The following is an 18,200-nucleotide window of genomic DNA, read 5'->3' as shown; positions in this document are numbered from 1 at the left end:
CAGATATTTGCACACATGTTCCCAGCAGCATTACTCATAATAGCCAAAAAGTAGAAGCAACCCAAGTGTCCATCAACAGATGAATGTGATATATCCACACAACAGAACAGTATTCAGCCATAGGAAGGAATGAAATTCTGACACATGTTACATACATGGGCAAAACTTGAAAACATGTTACATGAAATAAGCCAAGCACAAAAGGGCAAATATTATATGAATCCACTTGTATGAGATACGTAGAATAGGCAAATTCATAGAAAGTAGAATAGAAGTTACCAGGGCCTGGAAAGAGGAGGGATGGAGGAGTTAATGTTTAATAGGTACAGAGTCTCTATTTTGGATGATGGAAAACTTCCGGAAATAGATAGTAATGATGGTTACACAGTAGTATGAACATACTTAATGCCATCGAATCGAATACTTAAAAAATAGTTAAAACAGTAAACTTTACCACATACACATACAAAACCCATATTGTCAACTTTGCAATCTTCCTTGGCCCTAAATGCTGACCCTGCAGAGTGAGGGGAAGGGCCTGGGGAACCTGGAAGTAGGGACAGGAAACTCATGATATCTTCCGGTCCCAAGTCCATCTGTCTCAGGGATGGGGCCCAGCTGATTCTGGTGGCTACCAGAGGGCACTCCTGGGGAGAGGCTGAACAGAGCCTGGAGAGGCGCTGCGTTGCCTGTGAGGATGACTAGCCAAGTGTGAAGAGAGGAGGGATGTCCTTAGAGGGAGCACAACAAAGGCAAAACTGTGGGAAGAACAGGCAGAGCCCTGTTCCTCAGGAGACTGAGGCCCCTGGCTAGGCCGCTCCTGCAGGCAGGTCTGGTCATTGCTGAGGCCCAGTGGCCTGTCCTCAGTCTTTTGGGCAGTCCTAGTCCTGCTCCTCTCCCTGGAAGATGTACCCACACCCTCCCCACCTGGTCCTTGGCTCGTGCTGGCCCAGGCTGGGCCCCATGACCTGGGTGCAGTGTCCTGGAAGCCCCGGGGGCCCAGGGCCACACTGAGCATCAGGGTCAGCTCCTCTACAGCTGGGACACCACCAATGTTCATATTGTCCCCAGCTCCCCTGCTGCTCCCATTTGGGGCCCTGGAAAGAGGAATGCTGAAGCTTCAGGATAAATGGTGGGATTTTAGACACACTGACCCCAGAATGGAGCAGGGGTTTTTGAGAGGACCCTTTCTAGAACCACCCAAAGTCATTTCCTGTAGATGTCACCTATACTTAGCCCAGTCCCAATAACCAAGGGGTCAGTCCCACCAGAGTCCAGCTTATTGGTTCAGCTTGTTCTACCCCAAAGACCAGCCTCAGCGCAGAGAACTTTCCTGGAAAAAAAGAAGGGGCATGAAGAGCCCCAGGAAGGGAGCTCCTTGTCCCAGTTAAAAGCCTGGTGTTGACAGGGAGGTGTCCCTAGGGCTCGGGTTGGGTGGGGTGTCCTGGTGGGCACCTAGCACCTCCTGATGGTAGACGGATGATTGCTGCTCCTGGGAAGGGGGTGGCTATACTGGGGACAGGAAGCACTGTAGCCCTCAGGCAATGACCATTTGGGAGAGCACAGCTCCAGGGTTCATCCTAGAATCTCCAAGCCTTGGACCCTCTGAAGACAGGGTTTAAAGTCCCACTCCTCTGAACTGATAGACACTACACAGCACTGGGTTGGGGTGTATGGCACATGGGGGACACCCATGTTTGCTCAAATGAGTGGGTAAGTATGAGACCAAGTGTCCCAGGACATCTGGGAGGGCGACTAGGGCCACAAGTCCCTGATTTCTGATCCCAGAGGCCAAGTTTGGCCTGGGGAAGAAAGGACAAAGGCAGTTTCATTGTAGGCAGCTGTGCGTGGGTTCAGGATTCAGTTTCTATTTCCCAGTACCAGAGCTTCTCCCAACTTCCTTATTCAAGCTGGAGAAGGAGGGAAAGAGGGTGACCAAGCCAGTTTCAGTGCTCTGCTCAACAGGTCAGAAAGCAGGTTCAGATGGGCGATTCCGGGAATACATTGTCTTCATAATAATGGAAAGTCCCAAACATAGGCCATTTAACTCGGAAAACCACATTATCCATAAATGAGGTCTATCAGCTTTGAAATGGGTAGTAGATGTGTCACATTTCTTTCCTTAATCTGGCTGTAAATGCCCTTAGCCTGAATGCCCATTCCATCAAGCTATGCTGGATGGTGCAGGGGGGCCTTCACTCAGATGAATGAAGTGGTAATGAATGAAGAAAACTGAGGGGAAGGTGAGGGTTGGGCGGCAGCTGGTTTGGGGTGAAAGTGATGGTTAGGCTGAGTTTTGGAATGGAATTAGTCTTGGCATGGAGGTGAGAGTGATGGGGTTGGGTGAGGGTGCTGGTCAGGCCTGGGGCTGGATGGAGATGATGGTTACTAAATGGTTGGGGATGGGATGCAATGGAGGGTGAGGTAGGGGTGGAATAAGTACCAAGGCTGGGCGGGGCAGGAATCAGGGTTAGATGGGGGTTGGGATATGAGTTGGGGAAACTTTGGTGTTGTGCAAGCCTTTGGGTTATGAGCGTATCTTTGTCTTGGGCTTGGACACCCAGGTGTCCTCCCCCAAATCCCAATACAGCCCTGCTCCCAAGCCTCAGCTCGTCCTCTAGGCCCAGGGATGGGAGTACCTGCTCCACAGAGGGACAGGGCTGCAGAGCTGGTGAACCACAGGTAAGGAGGACATGGGGGAGGGCCAGGAGCTCAAAGAGCTGCTGTCTCTCCAGGAGAGGAGACCCAGCTCGGGGTTGCTTCCTCTTTTCCCAAAGCCTCAGCTCCACTGCCTGCCCTGGAAGCTAATCGGGGAGGAAGACCAGTCTTGCACAACATCACGACCGGAAAGACCTCTCAGGCAGGGGAAGACCCCAGCAAGGCCTGCGACTCTGGGACTTGAGCAAGCAGATGTGGAACCTTGGGCCTTTTTGTGTGAGAGGGGGCTTCCTCTCAGGCAAAGTGGGAACTTAGGGGTCCTGGTCACCAGCCACAGCCATACTCCTCTCTTTGGGGACCACTTGGCCTGTTTAGGGAATCTGAGAGAGGAGGAAGGGAGCGTTCTGCACACTGTTTTCCTCCTGACAACAGAGGAGACAAGTCTGTCCTGGGGTAGGGGAGCGTGACAAGGCACCCAGACCAAGGTGTTGATTTTCCAAGTCCTTTGGGACCTTCCCAGTACCCCCTTGCACCTGGCTATTCTGGAGACAACCCTCTGAGAAGCAGGCTCTAGATGTGAGGGACGCACAGGCCCCAGTCTCAAGCTAGAAGAGTATTTCTAATCCCTCTTCCTTTCCCCACTGTCCCTCCCCCCATGTGTCCCCACGGGATTTCAGCAGCACCCCCACCCCTGCTAAAGCAGAAGAGGAAAGATCTTGCCATGGTTGTGATGCTGTCATGCATGATAACAGAGCCCGTTTTATTGAGGATCCACTATGTGCCAGGGCTTCCCTGGTAGCTAAGCTGGTAATGAACCCGCCTGCCATGCAGGAGACCCTGATTTGGTTCCTGGGTTGAGAAGATCTGCTACAGAAGGAATGGGATACCCATTCCAATATTTTCAGGCTTCCCTGTTGACTTAGACGGTGAAGAATCTGCCTGTAATGCGGGAGACCTGGGTTGGGAAGATCCCCTGGAGAAGGGAACGGCTACCCACTCCAGTACTCTTGCCTGGAGAATCCCATGGACAGAGAAGCCTGGCCAGCTGCAGTCTATGGGGTTGCAACGAGTCAGACATGACCAAGTGACTTTCACTTCACTTCACTTCATGTGTCAGGCACTTAGGGTATAGGGCAGATATTAATTGCTCCAAACAATCTTGGATACAAGTGACAATACATTTCTTTGTTTCACAACTCAAATGTAATTCAGCTCAGCCCTAGCCTATCTGTAGTGGTGGGGAGCCCAGCCAGATCAGGCTGTTTATACCCTGTGGGCAAACCCACACATGCAGATCAAAAGCGACATTGAAACCTTGAATCAGGAGGGACCCAGGATCTCAGGTCTCAGTGGCCCAAAACAGATGTCTCCTGACATTCTACCCCGAAATCCTCAGGTCCAGAGAGACTGAACTCTATTGCTCTGTCCTTCTTGTAGCCCTTGTGTACACCTTTAAAAAAATGTATCTATTTATTTGTCTTAGTGGGTGGGGTCTTTGATCTTTGTTGCAGCATGTGGAATCTAGCTTCCTGACCAAGGATTAAACCTGGGCCCCCTGATTTGGTGGCTTGGAGTCTTAACCACTGGACCACCAGGTAAGTCCTGTTCATTTCCTGTTTTGACATTTTTTGAAGCAATCTCTTTGCCTCCTTCTCCAACACCAACGTAAGACTTGTGGGCCCAGAGACCCCCTAACTCTAGGCCTGTGTGAGTGTGGCTTATCAGCCCCAATCCCTCAGTCGACTCTAGACTACACATATCTACCCCACAGCACCATGGTGGGTAAAGCATTCTCCTCCACCCCTTGATTTTGGACTTAGCCATGTAACTTACTCTAGCCGATAGATGTGAGTGAACACAACACAAACATAGTAATGAAGTGTACTTGCATAGTTGGCCTTGCTGTCTTAGATTTCTGCCATTGCCAAGCAGAAACTCCAGCTAACCTGCGGGGACAAAGAGGATAAGAGATATGTGGAACAGACCTGAACCAAACCCACAGGCCATGCATCCAGTCAGTCAGACCTCAGCCAACCTGTCAGATCTATGTATTTATTGCTGGAATCCACTGAGAATTCTGTGGTTGTGCGGTTAGCTACAAGGGTAAACTGATACAAAGCCTAAATCTCAATAGCACAGATTACCTTTCCTTAGGGTAAGGAGAACAAAGACTTGTCTGCTTTGCCTGGTCACAGAACATGACCTTCCTGTGTTTTCCAAGTCCATAGTTGCCAAAACAAATTTTAAAATAAAAAATTCTTTGGTAATTTCTCAATAGGTCTCACTGTTACACATATTTTTAACTTTCACAAACACTTTGTGAGGTAGGCACTATTAGTCTCATTCCAGATGTGAGAATCAAGACATGGGGATGTGGGGTATTTGTCCAAGATAAAAGTTTTTGGCTACAGAAAAATAAGACCTCACCAAAGAGAAAAATTTCTCTTTGTATAAAAAAATAAGACCTCACCAAAGAGATATATTTCTCTTTGTATAAAGGGCTTCCCTGTAGCTCAGATGGTAAAGAATCTGCCTGCAATTCAGGAGACCTGGGTTAGATTCCTGGCTCGGGAAGATCCCCTGGAGAAGAGAATTGCAACCCACTCCAGTATTCTTGCCTGGAGAATCCCATGGACAGAGGAGCCTGGTGGACTACAGTCCATGGGGTCACAAAGGGTCGGACACGACTGAGCAACTAACACTACTACTACTGAAGAGATATATGGGCTTCCCAGGTGGCGCTAATGGTAAAAAAATCTTCCTGTGATGCAGGAGTCCTGGGTTCCATCCCTGGGTTGGGAAGATCCCCCAGAGAAGGGAATGGCTACCCACTCCAGTATTCTTGCCTTAAGAATTCTGTGGACAGAGGACCTTGGAGGGCTACAGTCCATGGAGTTGCAAAAAGCCAGACACAACTGGGCAACTAACAAAGAGATATACAGATGGAAAATAAGCATATGAAAAGATGCTCCACATCAATGTCATCAGAGCAATGCAAATTAAAGCAAGTATGATGGGACTTCCCTGGTGGTCCACTGGTTAGGACTTTGCACTTTCACTGCCAAGGGCTAGGGTTCAATCCCTGGTCAGGAAACTGAGATCCCCCCAGACCATGTGTCTCCACCAAAAACAAACAAATTAACAAACAAAAAACTCCCACAATGAGATACCACTGTTCTGTTCTATCACTAAGTCGTGTCTGACTCTTTGCACCCCATGGACCGGAGCATGCCAGGTTTCCCTGTCCTTCACTGTCTCCCAGAGTTTGCTCACACTTAGGTCCATTGAGTCGGTGATGCTATCCAACCATCTCATTCTCCATTGCCCCCCTCTCTTCCTGCCCTCAATCTTTCCCAGCATTAGGATCTTTTCCAATGAATTGACTCTTCACATCAGGTGGCCAAAGTATTGGAGCTTCAGCATTAGTCCTTCCAATGAACACTTAGGGTTGATTTCTTTAAGATTGACTGGTTTGAACTCCTTGCAGTCCAAGAGCCTCTCAAGAGTCTTCTCCAGCATCACAATTCAAAAGCATCAATTCTTTGACACTTAGCCTTTTTTATGGTCCAACTCTCATGTCCGTACATGACTACTGGAAAAATCTTAGTTTTGACTAGATGGACATTTGTCCGCAAAGTGCTGCCTCTGCTTTTTAACATGCTGTCTAGGTTTGTCATAGCTCTCCTTCCAAGGAGCAAGCGTCTTTTAATTTCACGGTTGCAGTCACCATCTGCAGTGATTTTAGAGCCCAAGAAAATAAAATCTCTCACAGTTTGCACTTTTCCCCCTTTGATTTCCCATGAAGTGATGGGACTGGATGCCACAGTCTTTGTTTTTTGAATGTTGATTTTAAGCCAGATTTTTCACTCTCCTCTTTTACCCTCATCAAGAGGCTCTTTAGTTCCGCTTCACTTTCTGCCATTCGTGTGGTATCATCTGCATATCTGAGGTTATTGATATTTCTCCCAGCAATCTTGATTCCAGCTTGTGATTCATCCAGCCTGGCATTTTGCATGATGTACTCTGCACAGAAGTTAAATAAGCTGAGTGACAATATAAAGCCTTGTACTCCTTTCCCAATTGTGAACTAGTCAGTTGTTTCGTATCTGGTTCTAACTGTTGCTTCTTGACCTGCATACACATTTTTCAGGAGAGAGTTAAGGTAATCTGGTATTCCCAGCTCTTAAGAATTTTCCACAGTTCGTTGTGATCCACACAGTCAAAGGCTTTGTTGTTGTTGCTGAGTAGTTTAGTTGTGTCTGCTTTTTTGAGATACCATGGACTGCAGCACCCCTTTATGGATCACAGCCTTGTCGTGGTGAAAGGACTTGCATAACTCAGTGTAGCTATGAGCCATGCCGTGTAGGACCACCCAAGATGGACAGTCATAGTGGAGAGTTCTGACAAAATGTGGTCCACTGGAGGAGGGAATGACAAACCACATCAGTATTCTTGTCTCAAGAACCCCACGAACAGTATGAAAAGCCAAAAAGAGACACCACTACGTACCTATTAAAATGGCCAAAATCCAGGACACTGACAACACCAGGTACTGGTAAAGATATGGAGCAACAGAATTCTCATTTGTTACTGGTGGGAATGCAAAACTGTCCCTACCACAGCCATTTTGGAAGACAGTTTGGCAGTTTCTTATAAAACAAAGCATACTCTTACCATACAATCCAGCAACTGTGCCCCTTGGCATTTATAGAGCTGAACTGAAACCTGCACACAGATTTCTGTAGTAGTGTTATTCATAAATGCCCAAAGTTAGTGGCAACCAGAATATCCTTCAGTAGATGAATGGATAAATAAACTGTAGCACATTCAGACCATGGAATTTTCTTTGGAGAAATGAATTATCTCTCAAGCCATGAAAAGACATAAAGTAATCTTAAAAATTCCACTTCATAATTAAACATATCACATCACAGACTATCCTAAGAATGGTAGATTCTAAAACAATAGAACACACCAGAATTGGGAAAGAACGTGAGCAAAGACACTAAACAGTATTTTTTTAGTGGCAATACTTGAGATATAACATCTTGAATATGAAATTAAATCCTATTCAAAAAATCCATTTATTCATAAACAAATGGCTATTAAGTGAATTTATTTCATGGCTTATGGTTCAGGCTTAGTAAAATTTTGATAATGCATTTTACTTTTGTTCTGGCATGAACAAGCTTAATTTTTTAAGTGAAAAGAAAAAAGCTTGGCTAAAAGTACAGAAAATGGAAAGTAACAGTAATTTAAATAAAATAGAAGTGTATTTCCCTCTCCTTCAAGTAAAGTGTTGGCATCCAAGGCTGATAGGGCAACTGCATGATCATTCTGAAATTAGACCCCCTCTTATTTTTCACTCTGCCCTCTTCAGTGGGTTGTTTTCACTCTTGGTTCAAAATGGCTGCTTGAGCTCGTCATTATATCTGTATTCCAGAAAGTAGGATGGAGGAAGGAACAAGGCAGGTCATGCCCCTTCATTTAAAGTTAATTCCTTATATTGTGCACTTCATTTCTGCTTATGTTGCACTAGCCAGAAATTAGACACATAGCCTTATGTCTTTATTCCTGTAGATGATGTGCCCAGGTAAATATTGGGGACTGTTTACTAAGGAGTTGGGGAGGTAAAGTCCTGCTTTCATACAGAACAATCAGTGCCCTAATTCTTTTTTTTTTTCATTTATTTTTATTAGTTGGAGGCTAATTACTGCCCTAATTCAATCATTTATTTCTTGGACCTAATTGGATCTCAGGCCTAGGCCTCTGACCACCTCCACTGCTGCAACTCTGCAGAGCCTCCTATTTCCCCCAGAGGGCGCCAGAGCTCTCTGCTTCCTTGCTTTTCTCCTTTGAGACCCAACTGCAACATCTGAGGTGTGGACAGCTCACCCCAAGTGACCCATGAGAGCTCCTCCAGACCTTGCTCTGGTCAGCTTTGGGGCAGGTGGCAGTCATGTAACCCAGTAGTTAGGATCCCGGGCCCTGTATGGATCTGAGTTCAAATCCATAACATATCCTTCACCAGCTATGCAATCATGGAGAAGTCAGTCAAACCTCTTAGAACCTGGAGCCTCCCAAGAGCTTGTATGAAAAGCTTCTGACAGGGCCTGGACTGTCGGAAGAGCTCTGTGAGTGCAGAGTGGGAGTGACTGAAGGCGGTGCTCCGCTCCCCCAAAGATGACTTCCAGTCTAATCATACACCCTGGATTTTCACCCTTTTAAGCACCCCTCCAAGCCTATTGTCTGTCCCTCTGGCTCTCCTCCCCAGTACATGCACCTTGTACTCACTCACTTCTGTTCCCTGAGAGTTTGAAGTCTCCGGAGTTCTTAGCGAAACTGAAGGGCCACCTTCCTTCCCCAAACAGCCCCCAGGTCTGAGAGACTGGCTTGGAGGCTTTGCAAGAAAATTAGAAGACCCAGGTTATCTCTCCCTTTTTCCTTCCTGAGCAGGGTCTGGACATCCAGTGTGAACAACTGCAGGCCCCAAAGGACCCCATATGTGCAGAGTTGGATGGAGTCAGAAACATTTAAATCACTACACCAACTTCCAGTTCAAGATGGTGGGCTGAGAACATGTCCCTACCACTCCTAGTCCCTCAAATACCATCAAAAGCACAGTGAGGAAAGAGAAAAGGAAGCAAAGCCACCAAAGGCCTGAGGACTGATGGCTGGAGGTGGGGCCTCAACTGTCCAGGGATTTTTATTTACTTCTGGAAGATAGAAGGGTAGATTGCAATAAGGCGCAGATGGGGGCAGAGGAAAGTATAGTCAAAACCTTCCTGAGAAAAAGCTGCCCCAAAGGACCAATCAGGCACAGAGGCAGGAGTGGACCCACCATGGGAGACTTCACCCCTTAAAGGGATGGTGAGTGGCACATGGATCACTCCCCATTGCCCTGCCCACTGCTTACGCACCAGAGCAGGGGAAATACCCTACATCAATGCCAATACCGATCAGCCCTGCCCTTCAGTCATAAGGATGAACTGTATTACCAAGTATTACCAAACAACTGAGAAAAACCAACAAAAGGAGAAGGATTAACAAAGAATAGCACTGGGCGAAGAGCCCATTTTGAGGATGTATAATTTTAAGGTCTTGTACCATCCCAAACCCTTGTCCAGATATGGGCCATATATAAATATATGTATCCACTATACTTATCTACACATACATCCATCTTAATGAACTTGCAAATGGATCATTAGAATGATCATAAGATGGACACACATCTGGGTGGAACCAACTGAATGTATCCTGTACTACCTGGCAGTTGTCATAAAAATATCAATAAGAGGGAGCAGAAGTGTATTTGACTGGAAGAAGAATTCTTGTTTCCTTGTCATTATTCTTAGTGAAAGGAGATGATGGGGGAAAAAAAACAGAGAGAGATAAAGAAGAGAACAGTAAATACCTTTTCAGGGCTTATTGTGGACCTGTACATGGTCTAAGCATTTTACATTCAGTATGCATGTAAGGAGTCTTCCCAGGCGGCGCCAGTGGTAAAGAACCCGCCGATGGAGATGTAAGAGAAACAGGTTCGATCCCTGGCCTGGGTTGGGAAGATTCGCTGGAGGTGAGCATGACAACCCACTCCAGTATTCTTGCCTGGAGAATCCCATGGACAGAGGAGCCTGGCGGGCTACAGTCCATAGGGTCGCAAAGAGTCGGACAGGACTGAATCAACTTAGTATGCATGCCTGCAACCCATGTAACAATCTCTGAGTTAGGTGCTATTATTATCCACTTTCTGGGAAATTGAGTCACAAAAAGGCAACATAACTTGGCTGAGGCTTACCTAGCTAGTAAAGGGCAGAGAGAGAGAATCTGAATCCAGTCAGCCTGTTTCTTGCATCATACTTTGAATCATTCAACTGTTCTGCCTCTTTAATAAATTAAATAAAAGGTGAAAAACTGATCCCAGAGGAAATAGATAAGGAACAGAAGAAAATTTATAAAAAGATTCTAATGCTATTACATTTATAAACCAAAAAGGGGAAGCTGTGAAAATAAAGCAAGAAATAATACTTGCTTTAATTTAAGCTAGAAATTTAAGCTAGAATCACTGAAATAAAAAGAAATTCAAAAAAAAAAAAAAAAGAAATTCAATCAAAAGAGTGTGAACATCTGTGGTTTGAGTGTACAAAATGAATTCATTCTCTTTTTGATAAAAAAAAATACTGATTTTCCACCTATATTCTCAAGTTCTGTGAATTGGATGAGATTGACCCCCCAACCCCCACATTTGCTACATGAGATAAACACGTTGCTCCTGGCAGACCACCATGAGGAGCCAGGGAATGACGCAAACACTGAGAGCAGAAGAAAGATATATAGTGACTCTGGGTCCTTGATGACATCATTAAAGTTCGTGGGTCAAGCCTTACCTGAAGCTAAAGGGGTGAGTGCCTCTCATTCTCAATAGCCACTGATCAAGTCCCATTGGACTCCAGTTATTCTCACATCAGTTGTGTGTTCAACCCTCATCAGTCACCATAAAGGTAAACTGCCAGGCATTGGGTACAGCCCACCCTTGAAAGTACTGCAGTTGGGGAAAAAACTCCAGATCATACCATTGGAGTGGGGAGCAGCAGTTCACCAAAAGAAAGGAGAGGTGAATGGAATGCTGGATAAACTCAACAACAGCTACCACATCTCACTACACAGACGAAGGATCTGGCATGGGACAGTGATTATGGCAAGTGGAATTCGTGGTAACGTAATGGAGACAACATCTGTTTCTTCTCTCAGAAAAAGAGAGAGAGAGGGGAGAAAAAAGGCAATTAGAAAAACAGAAACAACAAAATCTATTCCAGGAATAAAATATGAAGCAAACACATCTGAGGCATGATTTTGAGCAATTAGTGGAGTGTAACAAAAGAGAAATTGCTTAACCTTAACATTTGAGGCAGCAAATATTCTGCCTCAAGCAGCACAGGGTGGAGGAAATGGCAATATATTTCCTTCTCAGCAGAGTTATCTTATTACTTAATTCTGCAGTAAATAACGCTTACATAATCATAAAATTGGTTGGTTTTCAATTTAAAGATAAAGAGTGGAAGATTTAACTATAATTATAATACAGAATAGAAGTATTATAAACTTTGACCATGGGAATGCAAAGACAAAACCACTAGAAATTAGAAGGAGGTGGGGAAGGAAGATGGCAGATGGCTTAGAGGTTAGGGCTCAAGAAATTCTGTCTGAAGTTGATGAGAAAGGAACTAAGCTTTAAACCCAGGGTATTTAAAACTTGAATAACACAAAAAATAAGATTGCAGTAATAATATAGCTAACACAATTGAGAAAGTAGACATGGAGAGATGAGAGATAGTGTGATTTAAATTCTTGCTTTAATGATGAGGCATTATTAGGTGTTCTCTGAGTTACTAAATTGAGAAACCAAGGTAAAGCATACTATTTAAAACTATGATGTTAAAACTCTGGAATATCTAAAAATGGAAAAAGTTCTGAGGATTGGAACTGATTGTGGGAAATTTTGCTGTTCGATTTGTCTCCTTCCATATTGGATGAGTTTCTTTACCTACAATTACTACACCATAGCAGCAGCCTGCCAAACACCCACCAGGCTCTATTTCCTGTATTTACATGGAGGGTTCCCACTCCCCTCCCACCTCCTTCTGGTTTATTTTCCTGTACTGCAGAGGAAAGGCTAGAAAACTAAACTTACATTTCTCAGATCCCCTTCCAGCTACCTTAAAGTCACCATACCATCCAGCCATAATTAATTTTCCACTTCACCAAAGAGTCTCTATCAAAAATCTGGAACTGGGACTAGAGACACTATTTGGCATCTGCCTGTAGCTGAATTGAAGGCAAATAAATTCAGGAGCTGTGGAATGATCATATGCATGGAGGAAAAAAGACATAAAGAAAAGGCAATCCATTGAGAGAATGAAAAGATAAGCACAGATATAGATATGCTTTATCAGATATGTTTGCAAAACATATCTGATAAAAGATTGTATTTAAAATATAAAAAGAACTCTTAAAACTCAACAATAAGAAATCAAACAGCTTCCCTGGGGGCCCTTTGGTGAAGAATCTGCTTTGCAATACAGGAAACACCTGTAGCTCCCTGGGTGTCTGGGATGAACTATATGCCCCGGAGCAACTAAGCCAGTGCTCCACATCTACTGAGCCAGTGCTCAGGAGTCTGTGAGCCACAACTACTGAGCTCATGTACTGCAACTACTGAAGCTCGTGTGCCTAGAGCCTGTGCTCTGCAACAAGAGAAACCACCACAATGAGAAGCCCACACATCGCAACTAGAGAAAGTCCGCATTCAGCAACAAAGACCCACCACAACCCAAAACACAAAAATCATAAATAAATCCTTTTAAAAAAAGGAAGAAGTCAAACAACTCCATTTAGAAATACGCAGGGAATTCTCTGGTGGTCCAATGGTTAAGACTTCGGGCTCCCACTGCAGGTGGCCTGGGTTTGATCCCTGGCCGGGGAACTAAGACCCCGTGTGCTGTGAGGCATAGCCCCAAAAATAAAAATAAAAAATGAATAAATAAAAATGGGCAAAACATCTGAACAGATACTTCACCAAAGAAGACATAGATGGCAAATAAGCGTATGAAAAGATGCCGAACATCACGTGTCATTGTGATATTGCAATTAAAACAACATGTGTGGTATTGCAAATTAAAACAACAATGAGATACCACTACACAACTATTAGAATGGTGAAAATCCAGAACACTGACAACACCAAATGCTGACAAAGATGTGGAGCAACAACAACTCCCACACACTGCTGGTGGGAATGCAAAAACGGTACAGCCACTTTGGAATATAGTTTGGTGGTTTCTTACAAAGCTAAACATAGTCTTACCATATGATCTATAGTCACACTTCTAGATATATCCCCAATTAAGTTGAAAACTTATGCCTACACAAACCCGAGTACACAAATGTTTATAGACGCTTTATTTATAATTGCCAAACCCTGAAAGCAACCAAGCCGTCCTTCAGTGGGTGAATGGATAAATAAACTGTGTTATATACGTAAAATGGAATAACATTATTCAGTACAAAAAAGAAATGAGCTGTCAATCCATGAAAAGACATGAAGGAATCTTAAATACATATTACTAAGTGGAAGAAGCCAAACTGAAAAGGCTACATGTTGTATGATTCCTACTATTTGACATTCTGAAAGAGGCAAAACTATAGATAGTAAAAAGATCAGGGAGGGGGGATCGGGATGGGGAACACATGTAAATCCTTGGCTGATTCATGTCAATGAATGGCAAAAAACACTACAATATTGTAAAGTAATTAGCCTCCAACTAATAAAAATAAATGGGAAAAAAAAAAAAAGATCAGTGGTCACCAGGTGTTCAGCAGAAGAATAGGTAAAGTACCAGGAATTTTTAGGGCAGTGAAATTACTCTGTATGAAACTGTAATGGTGAATATGTGATATTATGTGTTTGGCAAAACTCACAGATGCACAACATAAAGAGTGAAATTTAATGTAAACTATGAACTATAACAAATATATCACACTAATCCAAGATTTTAGTAATAGAGGAAACTGTGTGAGAGAGGGGATAGATGGAAACTACCTACTATCTGATCAGTATCTTTATGAATCTAAAACTGGGTTTGAAAATGAAATCTACTAAATTGTTTAAAAAGACAGTCTGCTGCAAAGGAAGAATTTAGCAGATATACAGGGAGCAGCAGAAGGAGGAAAGTGGCCAGGGTGATAGCTCTCTGCTGCTGGCTTATTTCCAGTTCCTTGTTTCAGCCCCTTGTGGAGCCCAGCTGCACCCTCTGCTCCCAGATTCTATAGTATACAAACCTCTGTGTCTGTGACGTGAGCTTCTCCTTTACTTACACCGCTTTAATGGACTTCTATTACGTGGGTGGCGCTTCTCAAACCGTCATCCAAGTGGAACAGTCTCAGGTGATGCTGTGACAGATGAGGTCCAGTCTAGCAACCAAAAAGTAATTTCAACACATTTCAAGTTGCGTGTTTTCTTAAACACCACAAAAGGGGTTTTCACAACAACACATTATAAAACCTCTTTTTTTCCTTCTCCAATCCACTTTGCCATACACACCACAGCTGCTCTTAAAGTATCTCTCCCAAAACTCTTCAAAACAATTTCCCCTAATCCTAGTTCATACACTTCTTGTCTTCCCCCAGCCTCCTGCCATCCAGATTCTGCATCATAAAAGCCAAGAAATCTGCTGAGGTGGCAGAACCCTCCTCATGCAATGACATCTGTGTTGGAAGAGGGTGGCTGAAACTGAGCAGCAGAGCCAGGATAGTCATTCTGGGCAAGAAGGGGGCGGACTGCCTTCTGGGAAGGCCTCTTGGCTCTTCCACACAGCATACTTCTGCCTGGGTGATCTCATCACGCTGGTGGCTTCAATTCACATCTCCATGAGAATGACTGCCAAAGTCCTACCCTCAACTCCAAACTCTGCTTGTGCTCCAGATCCATTATCCACTGCCTAGTTAACATTTTTCCTTAGGGTCAAATCAGATAGGATTACATTTTGCTATGAGTAACAGAGATTGAAAATCAGTTAAGTTCAGTCGCTCAGTCAAGTCTGACTCTTTGCTACCCCATGGACTGCAGCACGCCAGGCCTCCCTGTCCATCACCAACTCCTGGAACTTGCTCAAACTCATGTCCATCAAGTTGGTGATGCCATCCAGCCACCTCATCCTCTGTCATCCCCTTCTCCTCCTGCCTTCAATCTCTCCCAGCATCAGGGTCTTTTCCAATGAGTCAGTTCTTCACATCAGGTGGCCAAAGTATTGGAGCTTCAGATTCAGCACCAGTCCTTCCAATGAACACCCAGGACTGATCTCCTTTAGGATGGACTGGTTGGATCTCCTTGCAGTCCAAGGGACTCTCAAGAGTCTTCTCCAACACCACAGTTCAAAAGCATCAATTCTTCGGCGCTCAGCTTTCTTTATAGTCCAGCTCTATAGATTGAAAATACAAGGTCCTAAACAAAAGAGTTTCCTTCTTTCACATTTAAACATTTGCAAGTACACAGCCTTGGATGGGCACAGCCTACATGGGCCTACCTACTCTCAAAGAGTGCCAGTCTCTTTGCCAGTTGTTCTCTGCTATCACTGGGGTGTGACTCTCAACCTTACAGTCCAACATGATGGTTAGACCTCCATCATCCCATCAACCTTCCAGGCAAGATGGAGAAAAGCAGGATAAGGAACATGGACAGTGGGGAGTCAACAGCAATGTTTAAAGGCTGCAAGGTGCCATGGAACATGTCTGTGTTTATCTCAATAGTAAAAACTCAGTCACAAGGGCACATCTAGCAGCAAGAAAGGCTGGGAGATCTATTCTTAATGCTGGGGCATGCGCATGGCTGAACAAAGAAGATTCTCTTATGAAGAAAAGGAGACTAAGTAATAGGGCAAGGGCATCCAGCACTGTCTATGGCATTCCTTCCAACTTGACAGGGCTGAAATGAAAGTATTATCTCTCCCTCAACATCTTTTCTTCCCTTAGAGTCTCGGTCCTTTTCTGTACCCCTATACTCTAGCAGAAAGGCTATTCTATGGGACAGGGGTTGACAAGGGGAGGTGTCACTCAAGGAAAGTGAAAGGGTGAGCAGAGAAAGGGTTGTGCAATGAAGCTGAACTCCCAGTGGTCAAAGATCCCAAACAGAAGATGTCCAAGTGGAGCAAGCGGGGTTGAGGTTCCTGAGCAAAGAACAAGGGTGCCTGCTGGGAAAGGAGACAAGGGAGGTTTCTCTGTACTTGAAAGCACCATGGACACACACACCAGCCCCATCCAGTGCTGAATCTGTTGATCCCCTTCTGCCTCCTGCTCACTCCATCCTCCATGCTTTTGTTTGCAGCTTCCTCCCCTTGGAAGGCCCTTCCTGCTTTTCCACATCAAGAACTCTCTCAGTCATCTTTCAGGACACAGACCACCTCCAATAAGTCTTTCCAAGGTCCCCGTTTGGAGCCCTAATGACATCACACTGGAGAAGGGACTGCGAGTTGAGCCGTGTCAGTGCAGAGTTCTGGGAGACCGGGCCAATTCTGGTGCTTTGGGGGTCATTTAGGGCAGGGTATTAGGGCAGCTCAGCACGAAGGGAGAACCCCAGGGCTCTCTTTTTATGTAGGAGAAAGTGCCAGCTGCCCATGAACAGCAGAGGCTGGGCACCATCAGGACTGATAGGCACACACTGGGCCTCCCACGCTCCCATTTCCAAAAAGGGAAATGATGCAGATGGAGGCAGTGGGCCACAGAGAGGAAATCCAGCTGGGTGGGGCAGGCACAGTCATTCCTGGAAGGAAGCTCACACCTCAGGAATCTTGTAGAGGAACACTCCAGAGGCCTCTGTCCCAGGAGCCACCCACCTTCCATCCCCAGGGAGGGGCAGGCAGGACTGGACAACTATTCAGGAAGCCTGACTCCGTGTGCCCAGATACCATCTTTCCTTCATCAGTCTCTTGCAACATGTGGCATTGGCAAGAACACAAACTCTGAGACAGCCCACTGAATCAATCTGTGCCCTGAATCGACAGGGGTCTGAATTGGACAATGTCCTGTTTTCTCTAAGCCTCAGCTTTCTCCTCTGTAAAATGAAGATGGAGAGTCCTTCCTCACCAAGGGTGTTGTGGCAGCATAAACAGCAGGTAGCACCAGCACTCCATGAGGTGCAGTTAACAGGGTACTGATGAGAGGGAAAAAAAAACAACCTCTGCCCACCTTTTCCTCCCAAGGCAGGAACACCTTCCTTCCCCCTGGTATATGTGGTATGTGCTGTGTGTGCATGTGTGTGTGGTGTGTCTGTGATGTGTCTGCCTGCCCCAAGCTCTGGGGTGGAGCAAGCAGCCAGACTCTGGCAAAAGGGAGGAGAGACAGTTCCCCCCACAGCCGCTCAGTACACATAAGCTTAGGTGGGGAATGACATGTCCTAAGGACAGGCAGACATGCCCTCTGCCCTAAAACTGCCTGCTGGTGTGCAAGTCAGACACCAGACAAGAGGAGCCGTGCTTTTGTCTTCCAAACCCAGAGAGTTTTCCTAAAAACCACTTGGTATTGAGGCAGAAGGTAGATGGGCCACCCGCCAGGGTAAAGCAATTGGAGATTCATTCCCTATTGACTGAAAGTCCAAAGGACAATTAAGGGAGGAGACTGGCCCCTGCTTGGGCCCTCTCTGTGGTGGCTCGGACGGTAAAGAATCTGCCTGCAATGCAGGAGACTCTGGGTTCAGTTCCTGGGTTGGGAAGATCCCCTGGAGAAGAGAATGGCTACCCACTCCAGTATTCTTGCCTGGAGATTTCCATGGATAGAGGAGCCTAGAGGGCTAAGTCCATGGGTTTGCAAAGAGTCAGATGTGACTGAACGAGTTTCACTTCACTGGGTCCAGCCTAGACCACATATTTCTAATTCTCAAAGTCAGGAGACCTTCTCGACCATACATACACAGAAAAGCTCCTTGGAGGTCCAAGGTAGAATGATGCTAGCTAATGCCAGGCTACCATACGTCTTTTCAGTAAAATCCA

The sequence above is a fragment of the Cervus elaphus genome, chromosome 23, assembly GCF_910594005.1.
Source record: "Cervus elaphus chromosome 23, mCerEla1.1, whole genome shotgun sequence".
Lineage (NCBI taxonomy): Eukaryota > Metazoa > Chordata > Mammalia > Artiodactyla > Cervidae > Cervus > Cervus elaphus.
The sequence above is the reverse complement of the archived record's forward strand: the minus strand, read 5'-3'. Positions refer to the sequence as shown.